At 41.0% G+C, this 19,054-nt stretch overlaps 1 pseudogene; it reads left to right on the top strand.

The window, feature by feature from the left end:
- The first annotated feature begins 1,278 nt into the window (after nt 1-1,278).
- LOC138831268 (chromodomain Y-like protein) lies at nt 1,279-16,433 on the top strand (annotated as a pseudogene).
- The last annotated feature ends 2,621 nt before the right edge of the window (nt 16,434-19,054 follow it).

The following is a 19,054-nucleotide window of genomic DNA, read 5'->3' as shown; positions in this document are numbered from 1 at the left end:
TGGATGACCCCAAATCTTCTAAGGTTGCTGGGTCAGAACTGAAGGCAGGCCTGGCCAAGGCACTCTCATTCCTCAGTGGGTTAAGGATTGAGGCCAAGCTGTGATGGAGGCACCACCCATCCTATCTACCAGTGTTTGACTAAGAACATTATTGTTTTCTCTTAAGTACTCATTTATGAGTCTTTTCATGAGTCTTTTCTGGTGGCTTTGGCTTGTTTCTTTACACTTTTGAAGAAGTAGTTCTTGGTTCATAATTAATGACTCATGCCTCACTCCTTAGAAAACTCCTGTTGATAATTTTACCAGTAGACCACCATGTATTTTTCAGGCATGACTTTTGTTTTCTCCTAGCCAGAGCTCTGCATTCATTGCCACACAAGCTAATGTGGAGGTGATTCCTATAGATAGGTGATTTTTTGTCCAATTGCTAAGTGTAGCATCTCCCTTATTCTCATGTACCTTAGTAATTGTATCAAATACTTAATAGAGTTCTTGACAAGTATGATAAACAAAGTTCAGAGGTGAAGATGCAGCTCAGTGGTAGAGTACATCCCTGGCAAACACATGACTCTCAGTTCAGTCCCCAGCACCAAAAGGAGGAAAGGCAACAAATGTTAGGCTCAGGAGAGGATACATTAGGACTCATAGAAAAGCAGCACCCAGATTGGCAATGAGGAGTTGTGAAATGAGGGAACATTGGTAGAATATTTGTAGGGGGGAAGAAGAAAGCCCCTTGATGTGTGTACCCTTTTAGAAAGCAGAATTAACCTCTGGTAGTCAGCCTAGGCCGTGGAAGGAAGAAGCCATGACATTTATGTTACTATAATGGGACCAGAGTGTAAAGTGGCACCACCATACCAGGCCATGGCCTGACAAGAACAGACATTCTTGCATTGGAGAGATGTCTTTTGACCACTTTGGCCATGTTAATGATATTTCCTTATGCTGTTTCCTTTTTCCTTCCAACTTGTCATACCTATAGCAGATCCTGTCCAGGAGACCCATTCTCTCTAATCTTATTCTCTAAAAGTCTCCTAGTTTATAGCTGCACATATCCTAGACCAAAAAAGTAGGGGGTAGATACTCTGTCAGACATAGATTGAAACTGAAAGGTATCTTTAAAGTAGACTTTGACAAGGTTCTGGTATTGACAGTCTTGTGTTGATATGTGCTGTGATTGCAACCAGCTTCTGGTCTAATTCTGAGATGACAGTGGGAGAGAAATGGTGATAGGACATTATGGACCACTATGGTTTCAAACCCTTCACAGGTACATCTCCATTCATGGATGTGCTATCAGCCAACATACAGATGTCTGTTAAAGGGGTGATGGCTGGGAAAAGGAAATTTATTGGCCACAGATGAGACCAGCCTTTGGACAAGTGGTTGCATTTCAGTGTGAGGCAAAGAGTGCCTACCTATACAGAGATATTTTTCAGGAAGCAAGATGATTCACTCACATCTTCTTATCCACAAAATAATCTGAGAATAACTCTGGAATCCCAGAGGTGAGAGTCTTGTGCTTTGCGTTTCTACACGACTGCTTTGCTTCATGGCTCTTTATGCTCTTCTGAAACCTCCTTCTGAGCTGGCCCACAATGTGCCCAGGAGGCAGGAATCAAAGGGGACTTGGAAGCTTGGCTGCTAATCACTCTGGCCACACTGACTTGGGGCTGTAGGCATGTGCTGGGCATCTGCTCTATTCTAATGGTATGGGCTCCAGTGGGAGCTTTGGTTCTTACCAGGAGAAGGTAACAGTGCCTCTGTTTTTGAGCCATCTCCCAGGTCAGGATGTCTTTATCTGCAAAGGCTTGAGCTTTGCCATATCTCTCATCATGACAGGTTTCTTTCTTTCTTTCTTTCTTTCTTTCTTTCTTTCTTTCTTTCTTTCTTTCTTTCTTTCTTTCTTTCTTTCTTTTTTCCTTCCTTCTTTCTTTTTCTTTATTTTGTTGGTCATGGGACTTGAACTCTAGGCCTAGGGGCTGTCTCTCTGTTCTTCAGCTCAAGTATAGCTCTCTATCACTTGAGCCACAGTGCCACTTCCAGTTTTCTGGTGGTTTCTTGGAGATAAGTGTCTCAAGGCCTATCCTTCCCAAGCTGGTTTTTTACTGGCATACTCAGATCTCTGCCTCCTGAGTAGCTGGGTTTATAGTCAAGGGCCACTGGCGCCCAGTTTGACAGGTTAATTGTTTGCTAAACATAACAATGGCTGCATTCTGTCCTGGGAAAAGTTTCCCTATCATCCTACAACACTGATGGTCTTAGTGTTGTGGCAGAGCACACAGCAAGGGGGCTTTCTATGTATGCATATTGACTAATACCTGAAAAGGCAGCTTGCAAAGGCCAAGGAGATTGTTGTTGAAGAGATTGTTTTTCAAAAGCCCCTAGTGCTAGGAAGGCTCTGGAAATGCATACATCTCAACTTGCACTGGGCATTTCCAAATTTTAAGTTCTAGTGTTGTTTCTTTTCCTTTGTACACAGCTTGAGTAGGTTGTTCCAGACAAGGAAAGCTACCTACAGAAGGTCTGTGTGCTAGCTACACTCATACAGAACAAGCAGTTCAGGGCTTGATTTTTGGTACATTTTTAGACTGCAATCTCTTCACTGGTGAGGTTTTTTAATGTTTCCAAGATCATTTTAAATGATTTTTTGCCCTCTCACCATATCATTTAGGTTTCTATCCTAAGCTAAATTAGCAACAACAATAACAAAAACAACAGACTGGACTCACTTGTAAAGTAGTTTAAAGTGCCACCTGCTGTTCAAACTGCAGAAATACCCATTTCTTGTAACCTTCAGAGAAACAAAGGCTTTCTTTTTATTATTATGATTATTATTGTGAAAATACCATACAGAGGGGTCTTTAAAATGCTTATAGTAGTCTGTACCCAAAGTGGTCCTTATCATTGGAACTTATGGTGACTTCCTGGTGATAAAAGAAGTCCTGAGTGCCCTGAAAACAGCCACTGCCAATGACAGCAGGTCTATCTCAGTGCACCCGGCAGCATCTTCTATTGTGGCCTGGACTTAATTTACTTCATAGACCATCTCACCGATGATAGAAAGAGAAAAGGCACCAAGATGGCAGATGCAATCAGGTTTGCAGAGCCAATGTGTTTGCATCGGGGTTGGGGTTAGTTTTCCAAGTACTAGAACTGAAGATCACAGCCCTGCATAGGCTTCAATGTCAGTCATTTAAGTCAATTGACTCAATTAACTCATCTGCTCTTTCTATGAGTCTGACATTAATGACTGCTTATCAGAGGCCAACAACTGAAACCCAGCAAGTGCTCGGCATGTTGGCTAAGAGTGCTGTATAGATAATGTACAGCTGCATGGTACTTGTGCTGTACACTTCTCCTATGCTTCCCCGAATTCTAAATATTTCTAGTAGAGAGGAAAAAAGCTGAATCAGCTAATGAACACATCTTACATCTGTTGGGTTGTTTTAATAGTATTATGGTTTGATTGGACTCAAAGCCTCATACATGCTAGGCATGCATTCTACCACACCTCCTGCCCCCATCTTGCTTTAAGTATTTTAAGTAATTTTTGGGCTTTGCTCTTCCCTCACATACACCTCCCACAGAGCTGGGATTTCAGGAATGAACCACCTAGCCAGAATAATTTGTTGAGATAAGGTCTGCTTGCTAAAACTTTGCCTAGACTAGCCTTGGATCTCAGTCCCCCCCATCTCTGTTATTCCCCAAAATAACATACCTATGGTTTGAAATATTATAATCCCATTATTATTCTGAGTTCTCAGATGTGGTGCTAGAAGGCATTGCCTTCTTACTTGACTTGAAATTATAAACCTTCATCAGTGGACATAATTCTGCTCTAGACTATCAGAACCTCATATCAAAGTGTAGACACTGCTCATTGTTAAATCATAGTTCAGGATATGTTGCATGTCTTTAAGCCTCACTTTTTACACACACACACACACACACACACACACACACATATGCACACACATACACACAAACACACACACATACCATTGTCTTCAGTGGTGACTTTGTACATCTTCTGTGAGACCACCTGAGTCCTCTCTTATGTATCTTAGAGCTTTTCTTACCAATCTTGCTGCTCTCCAGTCTTCTCCCTCCTCAGGTGTCCAGTCTCTGCCCTTGACAGTGGCTGAGGCTTGTAGTACTGGGATTAGAGAAAGAGAAAAGATAGATACAGATATTTAAGTAGAAACCTCATCTCATGCACTTTTAGGTGATTTTAGATGATTGTTTTCATCAGATCCTCACTCCTATTACTTCTCCCAGCCTCCCTATGCCATGTCCTTCTCCTAGATCCCACAGAAGGCTCAGCTGATATTATAGGAAACTGAAACATTGTGCTTCTGTGAAACCTGCATTGCTGCTGCTTTGAGTAAACGTATTTTTATCAGCGATAATTTTGCTTAATGGAATATGGGAGAATCAGAAAAAACTACTTATTTAAAGCAGTTTCACTTAACCTTTCTCTTACTCAGTTTATTTAAATTAACTTTATATGCCTATGAGGGACATAACACAAAACAATATTTCTATGTATTGTATTTTTGCTTGTTTCTGTGGTATCATGACTCAAATTCCTTAAACTTTTTGAGGCAAAGATCTTCATTGTGGCAAATATTCAGAATGGAAGGAAAGGGAAGTGATAATGGAGATCAATTAACATCTTACATCATCCACTGTCCAGGGCTGCTATTTCCACTATTGGAATTGATGATACCCAGTTTGCAGATTCATTGTCATCAAATGGCCCTTACATCATTGATAAAACTGAGTATCTTGGGTTCCCTTTATAGCATTGGACTTTTGATGTCTGCATACTATGTGTCTGAAGGACCCAAGAGCAAGCTTATCTCCACAGAAGTGAGGTCTCCTCTCATGATAGAGTGAGATAATGTGCAGACTTTCCAAAGGAAGAGGCTATTACTCAGCACTCCTATATTACAGGATTTGGAGAGAGAACAAACCCGTAAACTGGCCCTAGAACTTGACCTCTTCCTACTCATTCCTTTCTTCTTCAGATAATAAAGCTGAGTAAGCTGAGGAAGGAAGCACACTACCTCCTAATTCAAATTTTGTTGCCTGGTTTCCCCAGACAATTCCTACACCCTTCCTTGAGGGTTTGACCTAATATCTGATCTTGTCAAGTGTCTTCTCAGAAGGAATTCTATTGAATAATAATGTCTTCAAAAACTAACTTTGTGGAAAATCTTTCCTTCCCTTCCATATCTAAGACAGCCTTTAACTCAGTTCACAGATAATCCAGTGGGAACAAATACAAATTGAGTATGCTGCATTGTACACCTATTAATGTTTATGGGCTTTAATATTAAGTTTTAAAAGATAAGTATAAAAACCAGGGGCCTGCTGGTTCATGCCTGTAATCCTAGCTACTCAGGGGGATGAAATCTGAGGATTGCAGTTTGAAGCCAGCTGAGACAAGAAAGTCCATGAGACTCTTATCTCCAATAAACTACTAAGAAAAAGCTGGAAGTGGTGTTGGGATTTAGTTGGTAGAACACTAGCCTTGAGCACAAAGAGGCTCAGAGACAGTGCACAGGCCCTATGTTCAAGCCCAATGGCTAGCAAACACAACCGCATGTATACTTAACAAAACTGTACACATTTCCTCTTTAGGTCCATCATGATCTCCTACCACTAGCCACACTGCCGCTGGATTTTTGTAGTTCATGATCATACAGCTTTGTGGACTGGAGAGGTCTCTCCTGACAGGTCATTTCTACAAAGATTTGGTGGGTGGCTGTTTTAACAAACTGAGTTTCTGTTCAACTCATGTTTACAAATGAGTTTACACATCATCATTGCACCCTTCCTCTGAGCAGGGCTGCTGATGAATTTAGCATGGACCTCTGAAATAGAGACATAATTTTATTTGACATTATTATCATTCCAGGCAAAAATTGAAATTCCAGTTATAAAACAATGTATCAATCCTATTGAAATCCTGGTATTGATTTTCCTCAAAGACTTTGAAACCAGAATTTTTTTTAATCTTGAAAATGTAGTACAGAGGGGTTACAATTACACGAGCAAGGTAATGAGTACATTTCTTTTTTTGGGGGGTGGGGAGTCCGGTCATGGGCCTGAACTCTGGGCCTGGTCGCTGTCCCTCAGCTCTTCACCTCAAGGCTAGCGCTCAACCACTTGAGCCACAGCACCACTTCCAGCTTTTTATTTCTGCTTCTGTGGTGTTGAGGAATCAAACCCAGAGCCTCATGCATGCAAGGCAATCTCTGTACCACTGAGCCACCTTCCCAGCCCAAATGAGTACATTTCTTATCAAGCATTGTTCCCTCCTCCTTTGTTTCCCCTTACCATCCCTTCCCATCTCCCTCCCCATACCATGCCAGAGTTGTAAAATTCATTTTTTGACATAACGTCTTGTACATCTCATTGTTGCAATGGGTCCACCTGTATCCCTGTTTAAACAATTTGTTTTTTCCCTTCCCCTCCACAAATTATAGCAACATCAAATACAGTGAAAACAGGGATTATACTGAGGAGGAGGGACATAAAAAACCACAAAACAATCATCTTATAAATATGTTTAAAACAATAGCAAGAAAGAAAAAATATGAGTCCTTATCTTGGGATTCATTTCACCTAACATCAACTCCTCTGAACATTTCTGCTTGTCTCAGACATATACTAGTCATTGCAAATAAGGGAAACCATGGGACCTGTGTTTCTTTGGGCTTGAGATGAGAATTTTTTATGTATGTACAAATATATCATGGGAGAAGCATGGAATCATGGACAGTTTTTTTATTCTTATGTTTTCATGTACCACAGCTTTATTGTTAAACTCCATTGTGAGCTTTCGAATAATGCCTTGGGCCATCTCATTTAGAAACCTTAGATATTAGTGTGGCTTATTCTTTTAAAGGATCAATTCTTGCATAATGCAAAACATTACTTACCTTGGGGGCAATTGGCAAGGCTGAGATGAGGTTGGCCTCACCTAATGGACTACACCTCACACCAGTTGCTGGAATCTGCTGCATCTGCAAGCCCTGTTCTCCTGTGTTCCTTACAAACCTCCCAACCTCCCTCCTTACAATATAATCTAGCTGGAAGCAGTGACTCACATCTGTAATTCTAGCTACTCAAAAGTCTGAGATACATCCAGAGGATTTGTGTTAAGACCAGATCAATTAGAAAAGTCTGTTAAAGTTGAGCCTCCAATGATTAGTACAAACAGGACTGAAAGTGTGATTCAAGTATTCAAGTGCCAGCCAACTAAGCAGAAGACCCTGAATTCAACTGCAGGACTTGCACAGGGGTGGGGGGGGGAAGGGAGGGGGAGGGGAGATGCAGCACTATATTCCATCTTGATAGTATTCAGAGGATGAGGAACTAGTAGGAAGTGCCTCAATAGCTGTTGTCAGTCAAGCTCTGGCTTAGAACTCTGTATATGAAAAGTTTTAGTTATTCTTCAAAGGTCAGGCTCAAACTACCTATAAAGAATCACTTTATATGTATGTAGGTATAAGTTTATGCTTTGATCTACTCTGTGAAATCAGAACAAGAGACTACCTCTGAAAACAGAATCAGCTGTATGGTGGGGAGGAAGAAGCAGATTCCCTATATAGTATAGCATCAACCTCCCTGGAACTACAAAGCCTATAAAACAAACTCCAGCACAGCATTGGTTGTGTTTTATGGCAAGGTCTTGTCCCCTGCAAAGGCCTCCCTCTCCCATGTCTGCTTTGCTCTCCAATTTCCTGTGGCAGTAGCATCCAACAACACATAATGGGATACAGGCATTGAGATGCTTGCTGATCTTTATTTCCAACCTTATGTCTTAAATTAGCTTATCTCCATGTCCATAAGTTAATTTAGTCCAGTTTATAAGACCTTAGAAAATACGTGTTTCCAATTCAATGTGTAAAGTCTCCTTGCAGGGGCAGGTTATATCCCTTAGTCAATAACCCTTCAGTCAGTACCAGACAATCTTAGTGCCAAGTTCACTCTGAATTTTCCCTTTTCTTGGATACAAGAACTCCCTAAAGTCAGTATGATCCTTGGGTCTTCAAAGAGAGAAAGTTGGAAATGCTATATGCAATAGTCAGAGTGGCCAAGAGCCACTGTAAATATGAAAGCCCTTCTGGCTATGTCACCTACAACTGGTGGTAGCAGCGACACCTGTGTAATATCCAGGCTGTAGGTAAGCCTTTACAATCTGCAGCAGGTAGATCCACAATCTACCTTTTCTGGGAGGAGGCTTTTTAAGAAATCTTAATTTTTATGATTTGCATAGTTTCTGCTTGGCAACTTCCAATCTAGAATAGATTTTTGTCATCTGCTCACATATGCAATGTTTTTACTTGTTCCCTCTGTACTTTTTTAACTTTAGAAACTTAGTGAATACTTTCATCCAGTTTAAGAAGCCTAATTTTGTAGCAGTAAAAGGCCCAGCCATTGGACTAGGAGCATCCACATGGCCTCTTTGTGATGTGGTTTGGACCAAGGAAAAGGCTTGGTTCCAAACACCTTGTACCCCCGTAGGACAGAATCCAGATGGCTGCTCTACTGATATCTTTCCCAAGGATATGGGAGGCACATCTGTGAGCACCTTGGTTAAAAACTTATTTTAGACAATGTCCTAAGAACCTGTGCTTTGGGTGTTGTTTCACTCAGGGTATCTTGTGTGTTCTCTGGGGACATTTCATCAAACCCACTTGGTTCATGTAGTGCTGTAATACTTCCCAGGAGAAGGCCTTTCCTCCCATGAGGAGCCTCCAGATTTACCTAAATCACACTGATACCCAGTTTTCAATCAAGAATTTTCTTTTACTTCACTTTAAAAGCTGCCCTTTTAAAGTGGCAGTGGGATGCCATGCACTAGTGGCTCACACACTAGCCTTTTGGGAGGCTGATACCAGAATTGCAGTTTGAAGCCATTGTAGGCAGAGAAACCCAAGAGATTCTTATTGCAATTAGCCTGGAAAAAGCCACTAGGGATCAGTGGCTGGAATGGTAGAGTGCCAGCTTTGAACAAAAAAGAGCTAGGTTAAGAGCCAAAGGCCCTGAGTTCAAGTCCTATTATACACAATATCCCCCGCACCCGTACCCACACACCTTCCCCAACAAACACACAAAAGCAATTAGGGAGCAAACTTGCACAAATAAAAGAAGCAGGGAGAGGGGTTCAGTATAATTTTGTGGTTCATTTTTTCAATATTTAAATTGGTCCATTCATGATGAGAGATTGTGTTTGTGTTTTCTCAATTACATATACCTTGTTCCTTAGTTCTAGAGACAGACTGAGAGTGTTGGCAGAGAGGAGAATCCACAAAGATTGAATTCTGTTGAAGAGAGGGACTGGATGTCAGATTGTATAGGGGACAAGTGCAACTCCTCCAGCTCCACCACTGAGTGTCCCATAGTTTGACCTGGCCAATTGGCATGATGCTGTCTTTGTACCCATCAGTGTGGGGAGTGCAGGAAGACAATTGTGTCATGGAAAATGACTGTAGCTGAGGGAGTTGCAGAAGGAACTGACAGCCCACAGCTGAAGTAACAGGATCTCCCTTTGGGGTTCACAGCTATGTTTACCTCCTCATGTAGAAATATCCAGTATCCAAGGGTATCACTTCCTTGGGGAGCCTACAATGAGGGGAGATAGTACAATTTCAGGCAATCTTTGGAGCAATTAGAGTACAATGAAGAAGAAAATGTGTGTCTCCTCTCTGAAATTCCAGAGGGTAAGAGTAACTGAGGAGAGGAAGCTGTCAGTCACTGCTGAATTGGTAGGGTTGAGAAGGAAGGCACATTGGAGCTGGGAGTCACATGTGTAATCCTAACTATTTAAGATGCTAAGATTTGGATGATCATTATTCAGGGCCAGCCCAAGTCAAAAACTGGGTGACATCTCCTCTTAAGCTATCAATTAATATCAACTTCACTACAACAGGAAGCTTAAAATAGGTGAGTCCAGGCCCAGGCATGTACCTGGATAGGAAGCAAGACCATAACTAAAAAATGACCAGCACAAAATAGGAATATAGCTCACCTACCTAGCAAGTACAATACTCTGAGTTCTAACACGAGTACCATGAACAAGGTTAAGCATGGTGACCTCGGTGCCCCAGTGTGATTCACTGAGATGGCTGCAGCATCTGTTGCTCTGTAGGCTCCTGCCAAAGAGGAACAGTCCATCGACATCCCTCAATCTATGCTTACCAAGACAGCAAATGCTGAGCAGAACCCCTCACAATGGCCAAGGATGGAGGTTTAGTTGGAACTTTGGCCCCTCAAAGGAGAGGAGAGCAACGATCTGCAGGACCAGATGGACTCCTGAGTGAGAGAAGGGCAGAAGGAGGCAATGTTGAGGTTGGTACGGGGTTTGTGTTTAATGACTACTATGGCTTCAGTGGAAATGTTCTGACTTTGATTAACATGTTTTATGACATGTGAATCAAGGGAGAGCTAGGGCAGTGAGGGAAACACACTTGTGTAAATTTTCCCTAGGTTGAAACTTACTCTAAAGTCTAAGTTGTTTTTGAAAACTGAAATGTGGAGAAGTTGATAAAAGAGCACAGCTGCCCAGTACTGGCACTGTTCTCTGTAGATTTACCTGCCCTATCCATCCCTCTACTGGTGGGTACTTGTCCCCAGGGTGCCTCATACCCCATCCCAGTGTGCTGCTCAATCCAGAACAGCTGCTGTTGGGCAGGGAGGATCAGGAAGCCCTGATGCACTCATGTGCCAACAGTGCCTCCTTCCCTTGGAGGCACAACACAATCCAGAGCTCTGCAGCACCCTATCATTGCTATGAATTGGAGTCTCCAACACTTGGGCTTTGCCTGCATTATTCCCCCACACCTCCAGACCAGCCTTTTGGGGACTTCTGAGACCTGGAGGATAAGAAAGGGAGGCCTGGAGGCAGCTTCTCTTCCCATTGGAGCACTGAGTTTGCCACAAGGACCTAACAGGCTGAGAATCTTGGGAATGAACAATGCAGGGTGGCTAAACTTTGATACTCTCTGCTAACATGTCAGGCATTTACTGACATTTATATTCTAGCCCTCTGTGTCCACCAAACCATGGCCATTTGGGGTGTGTGTGTATGTCTGATAAGTCAGAAAGTGATTGCTAGCAAACAAGAATGACCAGTGCTAATGGGTTCATATGGTTGACTGTACTGGCCCTTTATGAGAGATCTCTGGTAGATCTGAATGTGATGTTGCAGTTGACAATTCTTTCCATCAACCCATCCCTCTATTTATCATTCATTTCACATCCTACTCCCTACTTTTCCAGCTCTCTGACCAGCAGTCCAGGTTAACACTCAATACTGTTCAGCCCCAATACTTTGACATCAAGTAGATGACCAGTGCAGTCCCATTTGGGGTTATTTTCCTCTTCTTGTCACTATAGGATGATACTGTAAGGAAGTGGCCAGTCCCCTCCTTGGCTTGCATACCCACACTGTCTGACCACAACAAATCAATTTCTATAAGCTCATAAGTTCTTAGTAAGTATGAAGGTGTATTCTCAGAAATTGCATGCCACGTTTTAGGCTCCTGTCTTTCTTCACCTGTAGCCTAGCATACCTTCCTTGGGCAGATTACTGAGTTTTTCTGAAACTTTGCCAGCAATTTGAGAAGAGTAAGGGTTGGACTCAGGTCTCAGCCTCCTACTTTCCTGATATCCAGGAGTCCCACACGTACAAGAGAGTATTCTGCCCTCACCTGGGATGTCCATGTTTAGCACATGATGGTATCGCATCAGGTCCCATAGTGGTCCACCTGGCATTGAAATGCTTTTTTGTCCATTTTACTATGCTGTGTCCACCTATCCCTACCTGATTAAGGGTAGATCTTTAAGCTCATTGTGAGTTATTACTGAAGAAGCTGACTTGCTAGCAATTAAATGCTAATTCTACCACTAAAGAATCCTTATTTCCAGGAAAATGTTAAGATCATTGTAAACAATAATCTGGGGGAATGTGTGGAGGTGCAATGGTATGGGAGGATGAGGGTCAACTAGAGGAAAGACTAAGTAAATATGGATAGGTAAACACCATCTAACCAAATGGCATTTTGGAAGTGGAATCTTTGTAATGAATGTTGACAGTGGTAGAATTCTTGATGGTTCATTGTGTTTGGAAAGATAAAAATTAGTTTGAAGTCTCTGCAACATAAGCACGTGCAACTTAATATTATCAGTGTACACAACAAGTGCATGAGTACGTGAAGTTGTACACATACACACACATACACAAAGTTGGAATTGAAGAGATGTTATTAGTACAGACCTGGGACTAAAGGACCTGTGCTACAAGCAGCACAAGGTGACCTATACTATGACAGCTCTTGCTCATATTGTATGCTCACCGTAAGCCATACTTCCAGACCTTCTTTTGCGATTATTTTGAAGGTGGGATCTCAAGACTTTTCTGCTTAGGCTGGTCTCAGAGCCACCATCCTCCAGATTTAAGCCTACCTATTAGCTAAGATCACAGGTATGAGCCACAAATCCTGGCCCACTGCTTGTGTGTTTAAGTGGAAAATGGTTAACAGGGGGCTGGGAAGGTGGTTCAGTGGTAGAGTGCTTGCCTTGCATGCATGAGGCCCTGGGTTCGATTCCCCAGCACCACATAAGCAAAAAGAAAAAAGCCAGAAGTGGCTCTGTGGCTCAAATGGTAGAGCACTAGCCTTGAGCTGAAGAGCTGAGCGACAGCGCCCAGGCCCAGAGTTCAGGCCCTACAACCGGACCAAAAAAAAAAAAGAAAGAAAGAAAAGAAAAGAAAAGAAAATGGTTAACAGCCTTGAATCAGTCATGTCATTCACACTCTTGGCAAAATTCAGGAACTCCTTTTATTGTCTTGCACATCCAGTCATTTGGAAAAGTGAAAAGCACAAGTCAGGAAAGACTCCCTAGTAAAAAACAGATGTGTATGGAGCTAGCTGGGAAGATGGACCACCATGACAGTGTGCTGGCTAGAGACAGATGGCTCCAGTTAGACCAGATGGAGAGAACCAGATAAGGGCATGAATAGAATGTAATGGAAGAGAACGATGTTAGAGCTATTGGCTGACTTTCAAAGGGCAGAAAACAAAAAGAAGTAATGAGACTAGGCATGGTGGTACATGCCTATGATCTGCATACAAAGGTAGCTTAGCCCAAAGTCCTACTTAGATTAGACCCTATCTCAAAAAAGAGAAGTTACTGAGAGAACAGAGTGGAACCACTATCACTGAGTTATCTGGACCTGAACATATTGGCATATACTATTGAGAATATACTTCTATTGGCTAGCAGGACTAGGCTGTGGCTTCCCTACTATATGTTGAGAAAGAAAATGATGCTCTAAGATGGGAAAATGCAGTGGTCCTAGGGCCCTTCTCCTTTATCCACTCTCACTTGTCTGCCTTGAAGAACTGACTTAATATAAAGAACAAGGTTTAGTGAGATTTCTGATAAATGTTTACTTATAGTAGATCCTTTTCCCCCAAGGACAGGCTGCTTAGTCAACCTGTGGATTAGCAGAACATTCCACACTCTTCAGATGCTTATGATCTGTCCAAGACTGTGCTCAAATGCCAGCCTCACTTAGGGTGATGTTCAGAACCTTGCAAGGCTTTCTGCTGAGGAACAGGTCCCCTGCCACTGTGTTCATCCTTCTTGCCTCTCTTGAAGGGTGGTGAGTCAGCCATACCTGTGCCCTCCAGCATTAGTTCGTGTGCTATGTGCACTGCGTGGAAGTAAAAAAGCAGTGGAAACTGTAGTGTCCTGTGGGCAATTTTCATGAAGATTTAATCTCTTGAGAAGGGAGACTCTACCCACTGCTTGTTTACCTGAAGCCCAGAAGCTCTGGGTCTGATTTTCAGCACTGCCAGGGAAACACAGAAGGAAGTCATCATTTCGACCCATTCTCCCCTCCTCACCCTGCATGAGCATCTGGGAGCCTGTTGTTGGAATGGTAAATCCAGACACTTTCCTCCGAAACCAAAATGAAAACCTGGGACAAAATTAAAGTCAGTGTAAAGTGATGTATCGATTTATACACTATTACATGTAAAAACAAAAGGATGTTCACTTCCTTCATGCAGTCATTCGAAGTCATGTGTCAGACTCACTCAGCATGGCAATAATTTTGGGAACATCAAAGTCCTGGCTGCTTTGTCTCTTATAGTTATATCCACATGGTGAAATTTGATATCCAGCAGTAATAGCTCAGCCATTAGAACATGGGCTCTGTCTCAGGAACAAGTCACTTTTTGCAACTCAGAGAGGAAAAGAAACCCCAGACAGCCATTCTATGCCTGGCTCACTTCCATAAGATTAACAATTACTTGGCCTTATTTATGGCTCATTTTCTTGCATATGAAGAGTTCACACATGGGAGCTGACTTTAGAGGACAGAGTGCAGATAAAGGAAGTTAAAACAATAACCTCAAACACAAAGTAGACCTTTTCTAGTTCACATTTTTGGAGTCCATATGATTCTGAATGAGGTTATGTCTTTCTCATAATAGCTCAACCCATCTGCCTATTGGATCATGACTCTACACAATTCATAATTAGTGTCTACTAGCACATGTGCCACAGGATCTGGGGTTTGTGAGTAACCATCCTCATTGTTGACATTGGGGGATGAGGCTTCCTCTGTCTGCTTGCATCATGTTTCACATCTCAACACTCTCCTTCCTTTCAGGCCAATGAAATGATGCTCAGTGGTTGGAAGCTGACCTCACAGGAGACTTGTGGCAAAGGCCTGGTCTCCCAGGTTTCTGGCCAGGGAAGTCATGGTTCTAGTCATGGAGCTTGCCTCCTGTAATACAGTTGCTCATGTAGTTGTTTCTTTTACATGTTAGTTTTTTAAAAAATAAAATATTGGGTTGGGAAGGTGGCCTAGTGGTAGAGTGCTTGCCTAGCATGCATGAAGCCCTGAGTTTGATTCTTCAGTAACCACATATCCAGAAAAAGCTGGAAGTGTTGCAGTGGCTCAAGTGTTAGTATGCTAGCTTTAAGCAAAAAATGCTTAGGGACAGTGCACAGGCACTGAGTTCAGGCCCCAGGAATTGCAAAAGTGAACAAATTGTCGATCAGCTTTTACCACTTCAGGCCATAAAAAAGGGTAACAAGGCTCAGGACTGTTGCTACAAGAGTTCATGTCTTCCCACAAACAGAGGGATAAGGCTCCTGTCTCTCACTTTCCAGTACCCAGAAAACCCTAAAATGGTGAATGGATCAATAAAATGTGGTATACATGTATGAGGTTACATATATATATATATATATATATATATATATATATATATATATATATATATATATGTATGTATGTATGAGGTTACATACATACATATATATATGTATGTATGTATGAGGTTACATACATACATATATATATGTATGTATGTATGAGGTTACATACATGTATACCACATTTTATATACATATATGTATATATAGATATAAATATATATACATATATGTGTGTATATGTACATATATACATATATACATATATAAATGTATGTATGAACACACACACACACACACACACACACACACACACACACACACACACAAACAGAGAGAAATCCCACTCATCCGTCAGAGAGCATGATAGACTACCATTTGTAATAATGTGTAAAGACTGGGAAAGAATTATATTATGGGAAGTAATCCAGACCCAGAGAACACAAGCTGCATGGTTTCCCTTATTTGTGGCTGCTAGAATGTTCCAATAAACCCAAAAGCAAATACATTCAGTTGTATGCTAATAGTTACAGATGAAGTAACTGAAGTATAGTAGACTCTATGAAGAGCAGAAATAGTGTGGTATTTTTTCCTCTAAAGAAATGTTTAATGGTCTGCCAAGAAAACAAAAACTCTCAAAGTTTGTCTGGCAATCCATTCACTTGTTAATAACTTAGTAATTAAGGATGCTCTCACCAGAGTGGGCAAGAGTAAACGTAGTAGTCAAACACATTTTAGTGACTAAAATTCCAAAGCTTACCTACATCACAAATAAATGTATCATGTTTAAAATTTTAATCTATTTCTATTTCCTGACTTGCCACACCAAGAATTATTGTCTTACAAGGGAATATGAAAATAAAAACATCCATTTGTGGAAATGAACATGAGATTAGTTGTTCTTTCTTAGAAGTTTGTCTCAATGAAAACAAAGAATTAAACTTAAATGCTGAGGAAAATAAATGTTATTACTTCATTATACCATAAAAGAATGTAAACTGTGAGCAAGGTAAATATGACAGGCAAAAATAAGGCAAATAATAGAGTTTCAGTGAAGTAAATTTCTTTTTTCTCATTGCTATCTAAAACTCTCCATCTCTGTGTTCTTCTAGTACACAGCTGAGAATCTTGCAGACCTCTTAAGGACCAGAGCAGAATGGACAATCTCCACACAGGCCAGATGAACACAGTGAGTTGACAAGTACCCAAGGAGTGGGTGTTTCAATATGGGAAACTGTTGGAATAATTATTGTTTCCTCATAATCCAGACAAATGTTCACGCCAAGGTCCAAAAATGTCGAAATCAGGCTTATAAAGGCCACAGGTGAAAAAGAAATAATCTAACATGAAAGTTAAATGTTTCAAACAGGAATGTGGTAATGCATGACTGTTATCCTAGAACTCCGGAATGTGAGGCAGGAGGATCTTCACTTTTAGTCCAGCTAGGCAATAAAGTCAGGTCCTGCCTTAGGAAGCTCAGGTTTCCTACTATCACTTGCCAAAGAATAACTACTTGCACTAGAAGCACCATCTGAAATTTCCATGGCACCCTCTCCATCTTCACATTCATTGCCTTTACTGGTTTCTTCTCTGTCACTGTCCATTTTCTAGTCAATCAACTGCAGTTCATCTCCCTTGGCCCTATCTTCTTTCTGTACACAAATTGTTCCTGCCAATAGTGCCAATCCCATTGTTTCTCTGTATTTTAAACAGTGTCCTATCTTCATCTGATTGATCATTTTCACTGGATCTCCATGGTATACTTGTGAGCTCAATTACTAGATGTGGTTGTTTCTTTGGTCTTGGAGATAATTCAATATTTCAATAATTCAATATTTCAGATGTCCTGAAATCCCTCTCCAAACTTGAGCCATGCTTCAGAGAGGGAAGCATCAACTGTGCCCACTCTCCTAAGACTTGTTCTTCTGACCTGTGGTGGACTCTTTTGGAAAGGATGGGTACTCTATGTCCCACTTCCCTTTCCACTTGGATCTGCTGGTGCCATCACCAGAGACATAGTATCAGCCTATGATAATAGACTTGTTTTGAGAGAATAAGACAAAAACCAATAAAGGAATCACAAGGAAAGTATATGGTGTTCAGTGTGAAAATAGAAAATTCATAGTGAAGCAAAACTTATGCAGGTCATACCTCCATTTTCAGAGGCCATGAAGGTCAAGCCATCATACTAGTTCTTCATGTCTGTGTGTAACATATATCCTCATGCTCTTCTGTGGTCATGTAGATCATACTGCCCACCAGGAGTCACTGGAAGTACAGGACACATTGGTGCAGGGGTGGAGGGGTTCTCCTGGAGGCCTTTTTTGGCACTGACAGGCCAGCGATGAGGGCAAGAAGGAGGCAGCAGTAGTTGCAGGGATTACTGCCAATTATTAGATATTAAATTATGTCTCCATTTAATGATGCGTCCCAGTTGAACAATTAATAAAGCATTAATTAATAATTACTCAATATCCCATTATTGTTTATCATATATGTACATATACACATATATATTTACATATTTTATAGAATGAGACAGATGTCTTATATAATTAAATTATGCATCATGTGTCACTACCTATAATTCGATATTTAATTATGTCTCCATGTAATTTTTATTCTGGTAATGCTTAATAAAATATTAATAAAACTTAATACACTTCCTATAATTGTTGCATCTAATTTAATCTAGAATGATTCACTAATTCAACCCTTTATCATTTATTGTAGTGACAATTATTCCACCTATGACATTTATTACATTTATGACATCCTATTACATAGCATATAGATTTGCATCCAAATTATACATCCTACCTGACACTGAGCACTTTCAAAGAAAAAGAAAACATGTCATGCTTAGCTTCTCACTCCAAGATTATACTTTTGGCAGTGCTGGGATCTAAATTCAGGGTCTAGAAGTTCATGAATGGGTGATAGTAAGCACAGCAGCCAATTCAGCTCCTAGCCAGTTTCCAGGCCCTGAAATAGAGCCCCATCTGTTGACTCAATATTGTGCTTAGTGTAGCTATTCATTAAATTTTTTGTTTCATTCATCTATTTGCCATTTATTTTATTGACTGTTATTACACATGGAATATTTATTACATTTATTACAGAGGATATAGATTTGCCTATGTATGAAACTTCACATCTGACATCCAGGACTTCCACAGAAAAGGAAAACATGTGTCATCATGGGCTTCTTACTCCACGATTCAATTTTTGTGAGTGCTGGCATCTGAACTCACAGCCTACAAGGCCCAATTCATGAATGGGTGAGTGTCAGCATGCCAGCCTGGTGCATATTGAGCCCACAAGTAGTTTCCCTCACCTGAGATCGAGCCCCAGGGTTTGAAAAATAAGAACAGATTAACATGTAGATGGTAGTGCACAAATAAATATAGATCTTTATAGAGTGCCAGAGATGTCTATACAATATTCAGTTATATATGCTACATTCCTACCAATTCTTGGGTACTTATTATGCCTCCATGTAATTAATATTGTTTTCATCCTTATTGAATTATTAATTAAATCAACCACTGTCCCAAAATAATTGCATCCATGTAATTAATAGTATTCTTTTAGTGTGCCAAAAATATTCATTAAACTCCATTGGCCTCCTAAAATCACTCTAACCTTGACATTCATAACCTTCCATCAGTATTCCTATGAATAGGAACGAGACTTTTAGGATCTCCCACCATTGGTAAGGGTCAGGACCGGGCTTCCCACCCAGGGCCTATGTTGCCATGTTGGCCTATGGCTTCCCTGATAGCCCGCCAGCCTTCAGCAATGC

The sequence above is a fragment of the Dipodomys merriami genome, unplaced genomic scaffold (assembly GCF_024711535.1).
Source record: "Dipodomys merriami isolate MVZ:Mamm:240054 unplaced genomic scaffold, mDipMer1.0.p SCAF_190, whole genome shotgun sequence".
NCBI classification, from domain to species: Eukaryota; Metazoa; Chordata; class Mammalia; order Rodentia; family Heteromyidae; genus Dipodomys; species Dipodomys merriami.
The sequence above is the reverse complement of the archived record's forward strand: the minus strand, read 5'-3'. Positions and strand labels throughout refer to the sequence as shown.